Here is a 16,776-nt window from a genome sequence, read left to right as displayed (position 1 = left end):
ATTTGATTTCTTTTTATATGGCAGACTATTGAATATTGTTAGAGTATGGAATGGTTGGTCAGCTCAAGATGTGAATTTTATGCTACAACTGGTACAGTTTTTCCTTGAACAACTTGGTCTAGAACAGCATTTTTGGATATTGGAGATACTGGAGATACTAGAGAAGTGAGGTTTCACTCTGTTTCACTGATGATTCACTTCATGTTACTTTTGCCCCATACTTAAGTAAGATATTAGTAATAAGGGAAATTGGGTATGGTGTACATGGTTATTATCTTCACAATTTTTCTGTAAATGTGGAACTATTCTAAAATAAACATCCATTAAAACAACACTCAAAATCCTAGGAAATTGTAGCAACTGAACCTAGTGGAATGGACCACCTAAATGACGGGGTAGTATGGCAATTGTCTTAGAGGAAACACCACCTCCCTGCCATATGCTGGACTGTAATGGAACTAGAGGAAATGAGAGAGAGAGAGAGGACAGTTTGGGAAAAATGTTAGGAGTTGAGGAAGGTCTCTGTTTTATAACCAGAGTGTGTGAGATTTCTGCATCTTCTGCTCTCCCCGCCCCTCCTGGATGGTCTAGCTGAGGCATTGTGATGGCAAGCCACACCAGGGCAACCACAGAATTTGGGCAACCAGAGCTGAAGGGAGTGGCTCCTCATTACCTTAAAGAGTATAAATAGAGGCCAGGCCCCCTTCAGTAGTGTCTGTTGCCTCAAGGTAGCGAAACTTAATAAGACGATATTGTAGACTAGTAGAGATAAGGAGTAAGACCTCAAACAGAAGGGTGGATGAAGAAACTGTAAGTCCAAAAGTGAATTTATGTTCGTATTGGCGGTAGGAGGGATGCATGGTGGAGGTCGTAGTCATGAGTAACAGGGTGTTGTGTTAGTGATTGCTGTGTATAATTAAGTATTTGATTTCCTTTTTATATGGCAGACTATTGAATATTGTTAAAGTATGGAAAGGATGGTCAGTTCAAGATGTGAATTTTCTGCTACAACTGGTACAGTTTTTCCTTGAACAACTTGGTCTAGAACAGCATTTTTGGATATTAGAGATACTAGAGAAGTGAGGTTTCACTCTGTTTCACTGATGATTCACTTCATGTTACTTTTGCCCCATACAGAAGTAAGATATTAGTAATAAGGGAAATTGGGTATGGTGTACATGGTTATAATCTTCACAGTTTTTCTGTAAATGTGGAACTATTCTAAAATAAACATCCATTAAAACAACACTCAAAATCCTCGGAAATTGTAGCAACTCAACCTAGCGGAATGGACCACTGAAATGACGGGGGAGTATGGGAATTGTCTTAGAGGAAACACCACCTCCCTGCCATATGCTGGACTATAATGGAACTAGAAATGAGAGAGAGAGAGGACAGTTTGGGAAAAATGTTAGGAGTTAAGAGGAAGGTCTCAGTTTTATAACCAGAGTGTGTGAGATTTCTGCATCTTCTGCCACCACCGCCCCTCCTGGATAGTCTAGCTGAGGCTGTGTGATGTCAAGCCACACCATGGCAACCACAGAATTTGGGCAACCAGAGCTGAAGGGACTGGCTCCTCATTACCCTAAAGAATATAAATAGAGACCAGGCCCCCTTCAGTAGTGTCTGTTGCCTCAAGATAGCGAACCTTAATAAGAGGATATTGTAGACTAGTAGAGATAAGGAGTAAGACTCCAAACAGAAGGGTGAATGAAGAAACTGTAAGTCCAAAAGTGAATTTATGTTCGTATTGGGGGTAGGTGGGATGGATGGTGGACGTCGCAGTCATGAGTAACAGTGTGTTGTGTTAGTGATGGCAGTGTATAATTAAGTATTTGATTTCCTTTTTATATTGCAGACTATTGAATATTATTAAAGTATGGAAAGGATGGTCAGCTCAAGATGTGAATTTTATGCCACAACTGGAACAGTTTTTCTTTTAACAACTTGGTCTAGAACAGCACTTTTGGATATTGGAGATACTAGGGAACTGAGGTTTTACTCTGTTTCACTGATGATTCACTTCATGTTACTTTTGCCCCATACATAAGTAAGATATTAGTAATAAGGGAAATTGGGTATGGTGTACATGGTTATTATCTTCACAATTTTTCTGTAAATGTGGAACTATTCTAAAATAAACATCCATTAAAACAACACTCAAAATCCTAGGAAATTGTAGCAACTGAACCTAGTGGAATGGACCACCTAAATGATGGGGTAGTATGGCAATTGTCTTAGAGGAAACACCACCTCCCTGCCATATGCTGGACTGTAATGGAACTAGAGGAAATGAGAGAGAGAGAGGACAGTTTGGGAAAAATGTTAGGAGTTAAGAGGAAGGTCTCTGTTTTATAACCAGAGTGTGTGAGATTTCTGCATCTTCTGCTCCCCCCGCCCCTCCTGGATGGTCTAGCTGAGGCATTGTGATGTCAAGCCACACCATGGCAACCACAGAATTTGGGCAACCAGAGCTGAAGGGAGTGACTCCTCATTACCTTAGAGTATAAATAGAGGCAAGGCCCCCTTCAGTAGTGTCTGTTGCCTCAAGATAGCGAAACTTAATAAGACGATATTGTAGACTAGTAGAGATAAGGAGTAAGACCTCAAACAGAAGGGTGGATGAAGAAACTGTAAGTCCAAAAGTGAATTTATGTTTGTATTGGCGGTAGGTGGGATGGATGGTGGAGGTCGCAGTCATGAGTAACAGGGTGTTGTGTTAGTGATGGCAGTGAATAATTATTTGATTTCCTTTTTATATGGCAGACTATTGAATATTGTTAAAGTATGGAAAGGATGGTCAGCTCAAGATGTGAATTTTATGCCACAACTGGTACAGTTTTTCCTTTAACAACTTGTTCTAGAACAGCATTTTTGGATGTTGGAGATACTAGAGAAGTGAGGTGTCACTCTGTTTCACTGATGATTCACTTCATGTTACTTTTGCCCCATACATAAGTAAGATATTAGTAATAAGGGAAATTGGGTATGGTGTACATGGTTATTATCTTCACAATTTTTCTGTAAATGTGGAACTATTCTAAAATAAACATCCATTAAAACAACACTCAAAATCCTAGGAAATTGTAGCAACTGAACCTAGTGGAATGGACCACTGAAATGACGGGGGAGTATGGCAATTGTCTTGGAGGAAACACCACCTCCCTGCCATATGCTGGACTGTAATGGAACTAGAGGAAATGAGAGAGAGAGAGGACAGTTTGGGAAAAATATTAGGAGTTAAGAGGAAGGTCTCTGTTTTATAACCAGAGTGTGTGAGATTTCTGCATCTTCTGCTCCCCCCGCCCCTCCTGGATGGTCTAGCTGAGGCATTGTGATGTCAAGCCACACCAGGGCAACCACAGAATTTGGGCAACCAGAGCTGAAGGCAGTGGCTCCTCATTACCCTAAAGAGTATACATAGAGGCCAGGCCCCCTTCAGTAGTGTCTGTTGCCTCAAGGTAGCGAAACTTAATAAGACGATATTGTAGACTAGTAGAGATAAGGAGTAAGACCTCAAACAGAAGGGTGGATGAAGAAACTGTAAGTCCAAAAGTGAATTTATGTTCGTATTGGCGGTAGGTGGGATGGATGGTGGAGGTCGAAGTCATGAGTAACAGGGTGTTGTGTTAGTGATGGCTGTGTATAATTAAGTATTTGATTTCTTTTTATATGGCAGACTATTGAATATTGTTAGAGTATGGAATGGTTGGTCAGCTCAAGATGTGAATTTTATGCTACAACTGGTACAGTTTTTCCTTGAACAACTTGGTCTAGAACAGCATTTTTGGATATTGGAGATACTGGAGATACTAGAGAAGTGAGGTTTCACTCTGTTTCACTGATGATTCACTTCATGTTACTTTTGCCCCATACTTAAGTAAGATATTAGTAATAAGGGAAATTGGGTATGGTGTACATGGTTATTATCTTCACAATTTTTCTGTAAATGTGGAACTATTCTAAAATAAACATCCATTAAAACAACACTCAAAATCCTAGGAAATTGTAGCAAATCAACCTAGCGGAATGGACCACTGAAATGACGGGGGAGTATGGGAATTGTCTTGGAGGAAACACCACCTCCCTGCCATATGCTGGACTTTAATGGAACTAGAGGAAATGAGAGAGAGGACAGTTTGGGGAAAATGTTAGGAGTTAAGAGGAAGGTCTCTGTTTTATAACCAGAGTGTGTGAGATTTCTGCATCTTCTGCTCCCTCCGCCCCTCCTGGATGGTCTAGCTGAGGCATTGTGATGTCAAGCCACACCAGGGCAACCACAGAATTTGGGCAACCAGAGATGAAGGGAGTGGCTCCTCATTACCTTATAGAGTATAAATAGAGGCCAGGCCCCCTTCAGTAGTGTCTGTTGCCTCAAGGTAGCGAAACTTAATAAGACGATATTGTAGACTAGTAGAGATAAGGAGTAAGACCTCAAACAGAAGGGTGGATGAAGAAACTGTAAGTCCAAAAGTGAATTTATGTTCGTATTGGCGGTAGGTGGGATGGATGGTGGAGGTCGCAGTCATGAGTAACAGGGTGTTGTGTTAGTGATGGCTTTGTATAACTAAGTATTTGATTTCCTTTTTATATGGCAGACTATTGAATATTGTTAAAGTATGGAAAGGATGGTCAGCTCAAGATGTGAATTTTATGCTAAAACTGGTACAGTTTTTCCTTTAACAACTTGGTTTAGAACAGCATTTTTGGATGTTGGAGATACTAGAGAAGTGAGGTGTCACTCTGTTTCACTGATGATTCACTTCATGTTACTTTTGCCCCATACATAAGTAAGATATTAGTAATAAGGGAAATTGGGTATGGTGTACATGGTTATTATCTTCACAATTTTTCTGTAAATGTGGAACTATTCTAAAATAAACATCCATTAAAACAACACTCAAAATCCTAGGAAATTGTAGCAACTGAACCTAGTGGAATGGACCACTGAAATGACGGTGGAGTATGGCAATTGTCTTGGAGGAAACACCACCTCCCTGCCATATGCTGGACTGTAATGGAACTAGAGGAAATGAGAGAGAGAGAGGACAGTTTGGGAAAAATATTAGGAGTTAAGAGGAAGGTCTCTGTTTTATAACCAGAGTGTGTGAGATTTCTGCATCTTCTGCTCCCCCCGCCCCTCCTGGATGGTCTAGCTGAGGCATTGTGATGTCAAGCCACACCAGGGCAACCACAGAATTTGGGCAACCAGAGCTGAAGGCAGTGGCTCCTCATTACCCTAAAGAGTATACATAGAGGCCAGGCCCCCTTCAGTAGTGTCTGTTGCCTCAAGGTAGCGAAACTTAATAAGACGATATTGTAGACTAGTAGAGATAAGGAGTAAGACCTCAAACAGAAGGGTGGATGAAGAAACTGTAAGTCCAAAAGTGAATTTATGTTCGTATTGGCGGTAGGTGGGATGGATGGTGGAGGTCGCAGTCATGAGTAACAGGGTGTTGTGTTAGTGATGGCTGTGTATAATTAAGTATTTGATTTCCTTTTTATATGGCAGACTATTGAATATTGTTAAAGTATGGAATGGTTGGTCAGCTCAAGATGTGAATTTTATGCTACAACTGGTACAGTTTTTCCTTGAACAACTTGGTCTAGAACAGCATTTTTGGATATTGGAGATACTGGAGATACTAGAGAAGTGAGGTTTCACTCTGTTTCACTGATGATTCACTTCATGTTACTTTTCCCCATACTTAAGTAAGATATTAGTAATAAGGGAAATTGGGTATGGTGTACATGGTTATTATCTTCACAATTTTTCTGTAAATGTGGAACTATTCTAAAATAAACATCCATTAAAACAACACTCAAAATCCTAGGAAATTGTAGCAACTGAACCTAGTGGAATGGACCACCTAAATGACGGGGTAGTATGGCAATTGTCTTAGAGGAAACACCACCTCCCTGCCATATGCTGGACTGTAATGGAACTAGAGGAAATGAGAGAGAGAGGACAGTTTGGGAAAAATGTTAGGAGTTAAGAGGAAGGTCTCTGTTTTATAACCAGAGTGTGTGAGATTTCTGCATCTTCTGCTCCCTCCGCCCCTCCTGGATGGTCTAGCTGAGGCATTGTGATGTCAAGCCACACCATGGCAACCACAGAATTTGGGCAACCAGAGCTGAAGGGAGTGGCTCCTCATTACCTTATAGAGTATAGAGGCCAGGCCCCCTTCAGTAGTGTCTGTTGCCTCAAGGTAGCGAAACTTAATGAGACGATTTTGTAGACTAGTAGAGATAAGGAGGAAGACCTCAAACAGAAGGGTGGATGAAGAAACTGTAAGTCCAAAAGTGAATTTATGTTCGTATTGGCGGTAGGTGGGATGGATGGTGGACTTCGCAGTCATGAGTAACAGGGTGTTGTGTTAGTGATGGCTGTGTATAATTAAGTATTTGATTTCCTTTTTATATGGCAGACTATTGAATATTGTTAAAGTATGGAAAGGATGGTCAGCTCAAGATGTGAATTTTCTGCTACAACTGGTACAGTTTTTCCTTGAACAACTTGGTCTAGAACAGCACTTTTGGATATTGGAGATACTAGAGAAGTGAGGTTTCACTCTGTTTCACTGATGATTCACTTCATGTTACTTTTGCCCCATACATAAGTAAGATATTAGTTATAAGGGAAATTGGGTATGGTGTACATGGTTCTTATCTTCACAATTTTTCTGTAAATGTGGAACTATTCTAAAATAAACATCCAATAAAACAACACTCAAAATCCTAGGAAATTGTAGCAACTCAACCTAGCGGAATGGACCCCTGAAATGATGGGGGAGTATGGGAATTGTCTTAGATGAAACACCACCTCCCTGCCATATGCTGGACTGTAATGGAACTAGAGGAAATGAGAGAGAGAGAGGACAGTTTGGGAAAAATGTTAGGAGTTAAGAGGAAGGTCTCTGTTTTATAACCAGAGTGTGTGAGATTTCTGCATCTTCTGTTCCCCCCGCCCCTCCTGGATGGTCTAGCTCAGGCATTGTGATGTCATGCCACACCATGGCAACCACAGAATTTGGGCAACCAGAGCTGAAGGGAGTGGCTCCTCATTACCTTATAGAGTATAAATAGAGGCCAGGCCCCCTTCAGTAGTGTCTGTTGCCTCAAGGTAGCGAAACTTAATAAGACGATATTGTAGACTAGTAGAGATAAGGAGTAAGACCTCAAACAGAAGGGTGGATGAAGAAACTGTAAGTCCAAAAGTGAATTTATGTTCGTATTGGCGGTAGGTGGGATGGATGGTGGAGGTCGCAGTCATGAGTAACAGGGTGTTGTGTTAGTGATGGCTGTGTATAATTAAGTATTTGATTTCCTTTTTATATGGCAGACTATTGAATATTGTTAAAGTATGGAAAGGATTGTCAGCTCAAGATGTGAATTTTATGCTACAACTGGTACAGTTTTTCCTTGAACAACTTGGTCTCGAACAGCATTTTTGGATATTGGAGATACTAGAGAAGTGAGGTTTCACTCTGTTTCACTGATGATTCACTTCATGTTACTTTTGCCCCATACATAAGTAAGATATTAGTAATAAGGGAAATTGGGTATGGTGTACATGGTTATTATCTTCACAATTTTTCTGTAAATGTGGAACTATTCTAAAATAAACATCCATTAAAACAACACTCAAAATCCTAGGAAATTGTCGCAACTAAACCTAGCGGAATGGACCACTGAAATGACGGGGGAGTATGGGAATTGTCTTGGAGGAAACACCACCTGCCTGCCATATCCTGGACTGTAATGGAACTAGAGGAAATGAGAGAGAGAGAGGACAGTTTGGGAAAAATGTTAGGAGTTAAGAGGAAGGTCTCAGTTTTATAGCCAGAGTGTGTGAGATTTCTGCATCTTCTGCTCCCCCCGCCCCTCCTGGATGGTCTAGCTGAGGCATTGTGATGTCAAGCCGCACCATGGCAACCACAGAATTTGGGCAACCAGAGCTGAAGGGAGTGGCTACTCATTACCTTATAGAGTATAAATAGAGGCCAGGCCCCCTTCAGAAGTGTCTGTTGCCTCAAGGTAGCGAAACTTAATAAGATGATATTGTAGACTAGTAGAGATAAGGAGTAAGACCTCAAACAGAAGGGTGGATGAAGAAACTGTAAGTCCAAAAGTGAATTTATGTTCGTATTGGCCGTGGGTGGCATGGATGGTGGAGGTCGCAGTCATGAGTAACAGGGTGTTGTGTTAGTGATGGTAGTGTATAATTATTTGATTTCCTTTTTATATGGCAGACTATTGAATATTGTTAAAGTATGGAAAGGATGGTCAGCTCAAGATGTGAATTTTATTCCACAACTGGTACAGTTTTTCTTTTAACAACTTGGTCTAGAACAGCACTTTTGGATATTGGAGATACTAGAGAACTGAGGTTTTACTCTGTTTCACAGATGAGTCAATTCATGTTACTTTTCCCCATACATAAGTAATAAGGGAAATTGGGTATGGTGTACATGGTTATTATCTTCACAATTTTTCTGTAAATGTGGAACTATTCTAAAATAAACATCCATTAAAACAACACTCAAAATCCTAGGAAATTGTAGCAACTCAAACTAGCGGAATGGACCACTGAAATGACGGGGGAGTATGGGAATTGTCTTGGAGGAAACACCACCTCCCTGCCATATGCTGAACTGTAATGGAACTAGAGGAAATGAGAGAGAGAGAGGACAGTTTGGGGAAAATGTTAGGAGTTAAGAGGAAGGTCTCTGTTTTATAACCAGAGTGTGTGAGATTTCTGCATCTTCTGCTCCCTCCGCCCCTCCTGGATGGTCTAGCTGAGGCATTGTGATGTCAAGCCACACCAGGGCAACCACAGAATTTGGGCAACCAGAGATGAAGGGAGTGGCTCCTCATTACCTTATAGAGTATAAATAGAGGCCAGGCCCCCTTCAGTAGTGTCTGTTGCCTCAAGGTAGCGAAACTTAATAAGACGATATTGTAGACTAGTAGAGATAAGGAGTAAGACCTCAAACAGAAGGGTGGATGAAGAAAGTGTAAGTCCAAAAGTGAATTTATGTTCGTATTGGCGGTAGGTGGGATGGATGGTGGAGGTCGCAGTCATGAGTAACAGGGTGTTGTGTTAGTGATGGCTTTGTATAATTAAATATTTGATTTCCTTTTTATATGGCAGACTATTGAATATTGTTAAAGTATGGAAAGGATGGTCAGCTCAAGATGTGAATTTTATTCCACAACTGGTACAGTTTTTCTTTTAACAACTTGGTCTAGAACAGCACTTTTGGATATTGGAGATACTAGAGAACTGAGGTTTTACTCTGTTTCACAGATGAGTCAATTCATGTTACTTTTCCCCATACATAAGTAATAAGGGAAATTGGGTATGGTGTACATGGTTATTATCTTCACAATTTTTCTGTAAATGTGGAACTATTCTAAAATAAACATCCATTAAAACAACACTCAAAATCCTAGGAAATTGTAGCAACTCAAACTAGCGGAATGGACCACTGAAATGACGGGGGAGTATGGGAATTGTCTTGGAGGAAACACCACCTCCCTGCCATATGCTGGACTGTAATGGAACTAGAGGAAATGAGAGAGAGAGAGGACAGTTTGGGGAAAATGTTAGGAGTTAAGAGGAAGGTCTCTGTTTTATAACCAGAGTGTGTGAGATTTCTGCATCTTCTGCTCCCTCCGCCCCTCCTGGATGGTCTAGCTGAGGCATTGTGATGTCAAGCCACACCAGGGCAACCACAGAATTTGGGCAACCAGAGATGAAGGGAGTGGCTCCTCATTACCTTATAGAGTATAAATAGAGGCCAGGCCCCCTTCAGTAGTGTCTGTTGCCTCAAGGTAGCGAAACTTAATAAGACGATATTGTAGACTAGTAGAGATAAGGAGTAAGACCTCAAACAGAAGGGTGGATGAAGAAAGTGTAAGTCCAAAAGTGAATTTATGTTCGTATTGGCGGTAGGTGGGATGGATGGTGGAGGTCGCAGTCATGAGTAACAGGGTGTTGTGTTAGTGATGGCTTTGTATAATTAAATATTTGATTTCCTTTTTATATGGCAGACTATTGAATATTGTTAAAGTATGGAAAGGATGGTCAGCTCAAGATGTGAATTTTATTCCACAACTGGTACAGTTTTTCTTTTAACAACTTGGTCTAGAACAGCACTTTTGGATATTGGAGATACTAGAGAACTGAGGTTTTACTCTGTTTCACAGATGAGTCAATTCATGTTACTTTTCCCCATACATAAGTAATAAGGGAAATTGGGTATGGTGTACATGGTTATTATCTTCACAATTTTTCTGTAAATGTGGAACTATTCTAAAATAAACATCCATTAAAACAACACTCAAAATCCTAGGAAATTGTAGCAACTCAAACTAGCGGAATGGACCACTGAAATGACGGGGGAGTATGGGAATTGTCTTGGAGGAAACACCACCTCCCTGCCATATGCTGGACTGTAATGGAACTAGAGGAAATGAGAGAGAGAGAGGACAGTTTGGGAAAAATGTTAGGAGTTAAGAGGAAGGTCTCTGTTTTATAACCAGAGTGTGTGAGATTTCTGCATCTTCTGCTCCCCCCGCCCCTCCTGGATGGTCTAGCTGAGGCATTGTGATGTCAAGCCACACCAGGGCAACCACAGAATTTGGGCAACCAGAGCTGAAGGCAGTGGCTCCTCATTACCCTAAAGAGTATAAATAGAGGCCAGGCCCCCTTCAGTAGTGTCTGTTGCCTCAAGGTAGCGAAACTTAATAAGACGATATTGTAGACTAGTAGAGATAAGGAGTAAGACCTCAAACAGAAGGGTGGATGAAGAAACTGTAAGTCCAAAAGTGAATTTATGTTCGTATTGGCGGTAGGTGGGATGGATGGTGGAGGTCGCAGTCATGAGTAACAGGGTGTTGTGTTAGTGATGGCTGTGTATAATTAAGTATTTGATTTCCTTTTTATATGGCAGACTATTGAATATTGTTAGAGTATGGAATGGTTGGTCAGCTCAAGATGTGAATTTTATGCTACAACTGGTACAGTTTTTCCTTGAACAACTTGGTCTAGAACAGCATTTTTGGATATTGGAGATACTGGAGATACTAGAGAAGTGAGGTTTCACTCTGTTTCACTGATGATTCACTTCATGTTACTTTTGCCCCATACTTAAGTAAGATATTAGTAATAAGGGAAATTGGGTATGGTGTACATGGTTATTATCTTCACAATTTTTCTGTAAATGTGGAACTATTCTAAAATAAACATCCATTAAAACAACACTCAAAATCCTAGGAAATTGTAGCAACTGAACCTAGTGGAATGGACCACCTAAATGACGGGGTAGTATGGCAATTGTCTTAGAGGAAACACCACCTCCCTGCCATATGCTGGACTGTAATGGAACTAGAGGAAATGAGAGAGAGAGAGGACAGTTTGGGAAAAATGTTAGGAGTTAAGAGGAAGGTCTCTGTTTTATAACCAGAGTGTGTGAGATTTCTGCATCTTCTGCTCCCTCCGCCCCTCCTGGATGGTCTAGCTGAGGCATGGTGATGTCAAGCCACACCATGGCAACCACAGAATTTGGGCAACCAAGGCTGAAGGGAGTGGCTCCTCATTACCTTAGAGTATAAATAGAGGCAAGGCCCCCTTCAGTAGTGTCTGTTGCCTCAAGATAGCGAAACTTAATAAGACGATATTGTAGACTAGTAGAGATAAGGAGTAAGACCTCAAACAGAAGGGTGGATGAAGAAACTGTAAGTCCAAAAGTGAATTTTTGTTTGTATTGGCGGTAGGTGGGATGGATGGTGGAGGTCGCAGTCATGAGTAACAGGGTGTTGTGTTAGTGATGGTAGTGTATAATTATTTGATTTCCTTTTTATATGGCAGACTATTGAATATTGTTAAAGTATGGAAAGGATGGTCAGCTCAAGATGTGAATTTTATTCCACAACTGGTACAGTTTTTCCTTTAACAACTTGGTGTAGAACAGCATTTTTGGATGTTGGAGATACTAGAGAAGTGAGGTGTCACTCTGTTTCACTGATGATTCACTTCATGTTACTTTTGCCCCATACATAAGTAAGATATTAGTAATAAGGGAAATTGGGTATGGTGTACATGGTTATTATCTTCACAATTTTTCTGTAAATGTGGAACTATTCTAAAATAAACATCCATTAAAACAACACTCAAAATCCTAGGAAGTTGTAGCAACTCAACCTAGCGGAATGGACCACTGAAATGACGGGGCAGTATGGCAATTGTCTTAGAGGAAACACCACCTCCCTGCCATATGCTGGACTGTAATGGAACTAGAGGAAATGAGAGAGAGAGAGGACAGTTTGGGAAAAATGTTAGGAGTTAAGAGGAAGGTCTCTGTTTTATAACCAGAGTGTGTGAGATTTCTGCATCTTCTGCTCCCCCCGCCCCTCCTGGATGGTCTAGCTGAGGCATTGTGATGTCAAGCCACACCAGGGCAACCACAGAATTTGGGCAACCAGAGCTGAAGGGAGTGGCTCCTCATTACCTTAGAGTATAAATAGAGGCAAGGCCCCCTTCAGTAGTGTCTGTTGCCTCAAGATAGCGAAACTTAATAAGACGATCTTGTAGACTAGTAGAGATAAGGAGTAAGACCTCAAACAGAAGGGTGGATGAAGAAACTGTAAGTCCAAAAGTGAATTTATGTTCGTATTGGGGGTAGGTGGGATGGATGGTGGAGGTCGCAGTCATGAGTATCAGGGTGTTGTGTTTGTGATGGCAGTGTATAATTAAGTATTTGATTTCCTTTTTATATGGCAGACTATTGAATATTGTTAAAGTATGGAAAGGATGGTCAGCTCAAGATGTGAATTTTATGCCACAACTGGTGGGAATGTGTAGGATGTGTAGGATTGGCTGGATAGTAGAGAGACTGTTGTCAAGGATACTGTTCTATGATAGTTCAGGGGGAAAAGATTGGCTCTGAAGAGTGAAGACAGAAATGAGAGACAGAGCTGAGGGAATGTGTAAGTCCTGAGACATCAGGAGTAAGGGAGAGTATGAAAATACTATTGGGGTGGGGATGGGAGTGGCCCGGAAGAGATTAATGTGGGGAAAGGAGGACCTATGTAATACTTTCAACAATGTACATTTAAAAAATAAACATAAAATAAAGTACTCTCTGCTTTTAGAAGCTGGGAGGATGGGATTTCATAAAAGGAAGCTGAGTCAATAATAGGTACAGTGTAGATTTGAGACATTTCAGGTGGGAGTGCAGCTCTAATGCCGGTTTTTCCTAAATTCAACAACCACAGATCAGAAAATTCAATTTAAAACTGGATAGAGGGCTTGAACGGGAATTTCTCTAAAGATATGTACATGGCCAATGAGCACATGAAACAGTGCTCAGCATGTTTAATGATTAGGCAAATGCAAATCAAAACCACAGTGAGATATCATGTCTTACCTACTAAAGATATGTACATGGCCAATGAGCACATGAAACAGTGCTCAGCATGTTTAATGATTAGGCAATTGCAAATCAAAACCACAGTGAGATACCATGTCATACCTACTGAGATTACTGATATATTAAACAATGAAAAAAATAAGTGAGGATGTTGAAACTGGAACCCTGTGATTACTGGTGGAAAATTAAAAATTGCCACCGTTGGAAACCATTTGCTGTTTCTCAAAAAGTTAAAGCTCCGCAGGGTGGAGGGGATCAATGGGGGATAGAAAGGGACATCTATAATATTTTCAACAATAAATTTCAAGATAAATTGGGGGGTGGGGAGAGTTAAACCTAGAATCACCATATGATTCAGCAATTCCCCTTTTGGGTATATATACACGAAAGACAGAAGCATCGATCAGATGCTCAAACCTCAGAGGGAAGGTAGGGGAGGGTGGGGGTCAGGGCTAGAGGTCAACCAAAGGACTTGTATACATGCATATAAGCATAACCAATGGACACAGACCCAGGGGACTGAGTTCATGAATGGGAGTGGGGTGCGGGGCAATGGAGGAATTAGGACATATATGTAATACCTTAATAAAAAACTGTTGAAATAAAAAGAAAAGATTTGAAAGCAAGGACTCAGTCGAACACCAGTGTTCATAGCAGCATTATTCACAATAGTTGACATTAGAAACAACCCCAATGTGTATGGAGAGATGACTGGATATACAATATGTGGTATATGCCTACAATGAAATATTTAGCCTTTAAAATGAAGGAAATTCTGAGATGTGCTACAACATGGATGAACCTTGAGGATGTTATACCCAACATAACATAAATACTGTATAATACCATCTTCATGGGGTACTTTGCTTCGAATAGGTAAATTCATAAGGACAGAAAATATAATAGAAGCTGAGGGAGGGAGAAAGGGGGAGTTGTTGAATTGGCAGTTTGTGTTTGGGATAATGGAAAAGTTCTGGAAATGGATAGCATTGAGGTTACACAACTTTATGAATGAATGTATTTAATGGTACTGAATTTGTACACCATAAATGGTTAAAATGGTAAATTTTACATTATGTATATTTAACCACAATTTAAAAACCCATAAAATACCATGAAATAATTTCAAGTAAGTGATTGTTAGGCATGCTAGTGAAAGTTGAATGGCATTTCCTAGTTTATGTTTTGCAAGATGAAAGGGAAAGTTTAGTTTTTCTAAAGATTTTTTTCTGACTGTCTAAGAATGATGAGATCATTAAGAAGCCTGTAGGTTATGAATAGCTCTTCTGGTAATCTTTAGTTTTATAAAGGACATAAGGTCAATACAGGTTGAGCCATGGTTTGAGGACACTTTTGTGGCAAGGCTTCTATCTAGTAGATTTTTAAATTTTTATCTACTCTTTTCTTAAAATTTATTTACACACATACTTTATCTTTTCTTATAATATTTATTATTAATCTGTTTAATTTTATTTTATCTTTTTTAGTTCCCATGGTGTATGTGTTGAGCTGGTGAGAAGATAGTATATAGCTATATGTCATATTTATTTATTTATTTATTTTTAAAATCTTTCCTTTTGAAAGTATTATAGATGTTCCCCCCCCCTTTTTAAAAATATATTTTATTGATTTCTTACAGAGAGGAAGGGAGAGAGATAGTTAGAAACATCAATCAGCTGCCTCCTGCACACCCCCTGGGGATGTGCCCTCAACCCAGGTACATGCCCTTGACCGGAATCGAACCTGGGACCTTTCAGTCTGCAGGCCAACGCTCTATCCACTGAGCCAAACCGGTTTCGTTGTCCGCCCTTTGTTATTGTTCCCTTCTAGCTCACCATAATTCTTATTTAGATACTATTTGTTAATAGGCAATTATTTAGATGCAATTCTTAGATAAGCATTTTGTTTTAATTTTAGGCATTTATCATATCACAGGGTAAGTCTGAAAAAGCCTACAATAAGTTTCTGTTTAGAATTTTATTGAACTTTTTGATTCCAAATGTATACCTCTTTTTTGTTGTTGTTCAAAACAAAGTGAATAATTGTGGTTTTGTCTAAGCATTTTTATATTATTCGTTAAAGGAAGAGTCCCACATCTCATTCTGGAGAAGGTGCTGTGGAGACTGTGGAAATGACAACAAAGAGCCTCAAATCTCGTGGAGAAAGTGCTTTGGAGACTGGAAATGACAACAGAGGATTTAGAAGATCACTAAAGTTATTTAGGTGTTTTGATATTCCTTTCATTTTCCAGCATTGTGATTACTTAATTTTTAAAATGTTTTCATTGATTTCAGGGACAGGAAGGGAGAGGGAGAGAGATAGAAATATCCTTGATGAGAGAGAATCATCAGTTGGCTGCTTCCTGCACACACCCTCCTGGGAATAAAACCGGAAACCTGGTCATGTGCCCTCGTCAGGAATTGAACCATGACCTCTTGGTTCATGGATTGATGTTCAACCACTGAGCCTCACCTGCTGGGCCAGCATTGTGATTTTTTTTTCATATTCTTAGATCAACTTAGTGTAAAAATGGAACTTGAATCCTTTAATTGAACATTTTATTGTTTAAACCAGTGGTTCTCAACCTGTGGGTCGTGAGCCCTTTAGGGGTCGAATGACCTTTTCACAGGGGTCGCCTAATACCATGGGAAAACACATATATATTTACATATTGTTTTGTGATTAATCACTATGCTTTAATTATGTTCAATTTGTAATAGTGAAATTGGGGGTCAACATAACATGAGGAACTATATTAAAGGGTCGCGGCATTAGGAAGGTTGAGTTTAACACTGGTTTAAAGTATTACATATGTCTTCTCCACCCATCGACCCCTCCTTGATCACTCCCACCCCCCTAATTACAAGGAGGCATGATTTAAAAAGTCAATATCTGTTTCTTCTTCTCGGGATTGGGAGTATTTACTGAATTCAGACCACCCCCAGAAGGTTGAGTCTCACCTTTTGAACAGATCTTTATGTCTGAATCCTTTGGAAAGTTTCTCAGATGAAGGATGAAGACTTGTCACAGAATTTCAGTCTGGATTCTTCTACACTTCTCTCACATACCTGCAATCTTTTTCCTTCTTCACTGGGTCTCTGAGGAGCCTAAATGGAATACTCTGATGGGAGAAGGAATTCATTCACTTGTTGACCCCCCCCTTGTTCAGTTGGCAAGGTAAATACTGTGTGTAGAGTGAAAACTTCCAGGAGTGCTCAGGTGACTCAGAAATTGGCCTTAGGAACCCAGAGCATTTTTTTGCAAAACACAGAATTGTTTGAAGATATTGGCAATGTAAGGTCTTGTGAGTCATCTTTGTCCTAAGATCAGCAGGAAGCCA

The sequence above is a fragment of the Myotis nattereri genome, assembly GCF_964212035.1.
Source record: "Myotis nattereri genome assembly, chromosome: 10".
Lineage (NCBI taxonomy): Eukaryota > Metazoa > Chordata > Mammalia > Chiroptera > Vespertilionidae > Myotis > Myotis nattereri.
Note: the sequence above shows the minus strand (reverse complement) of the source record.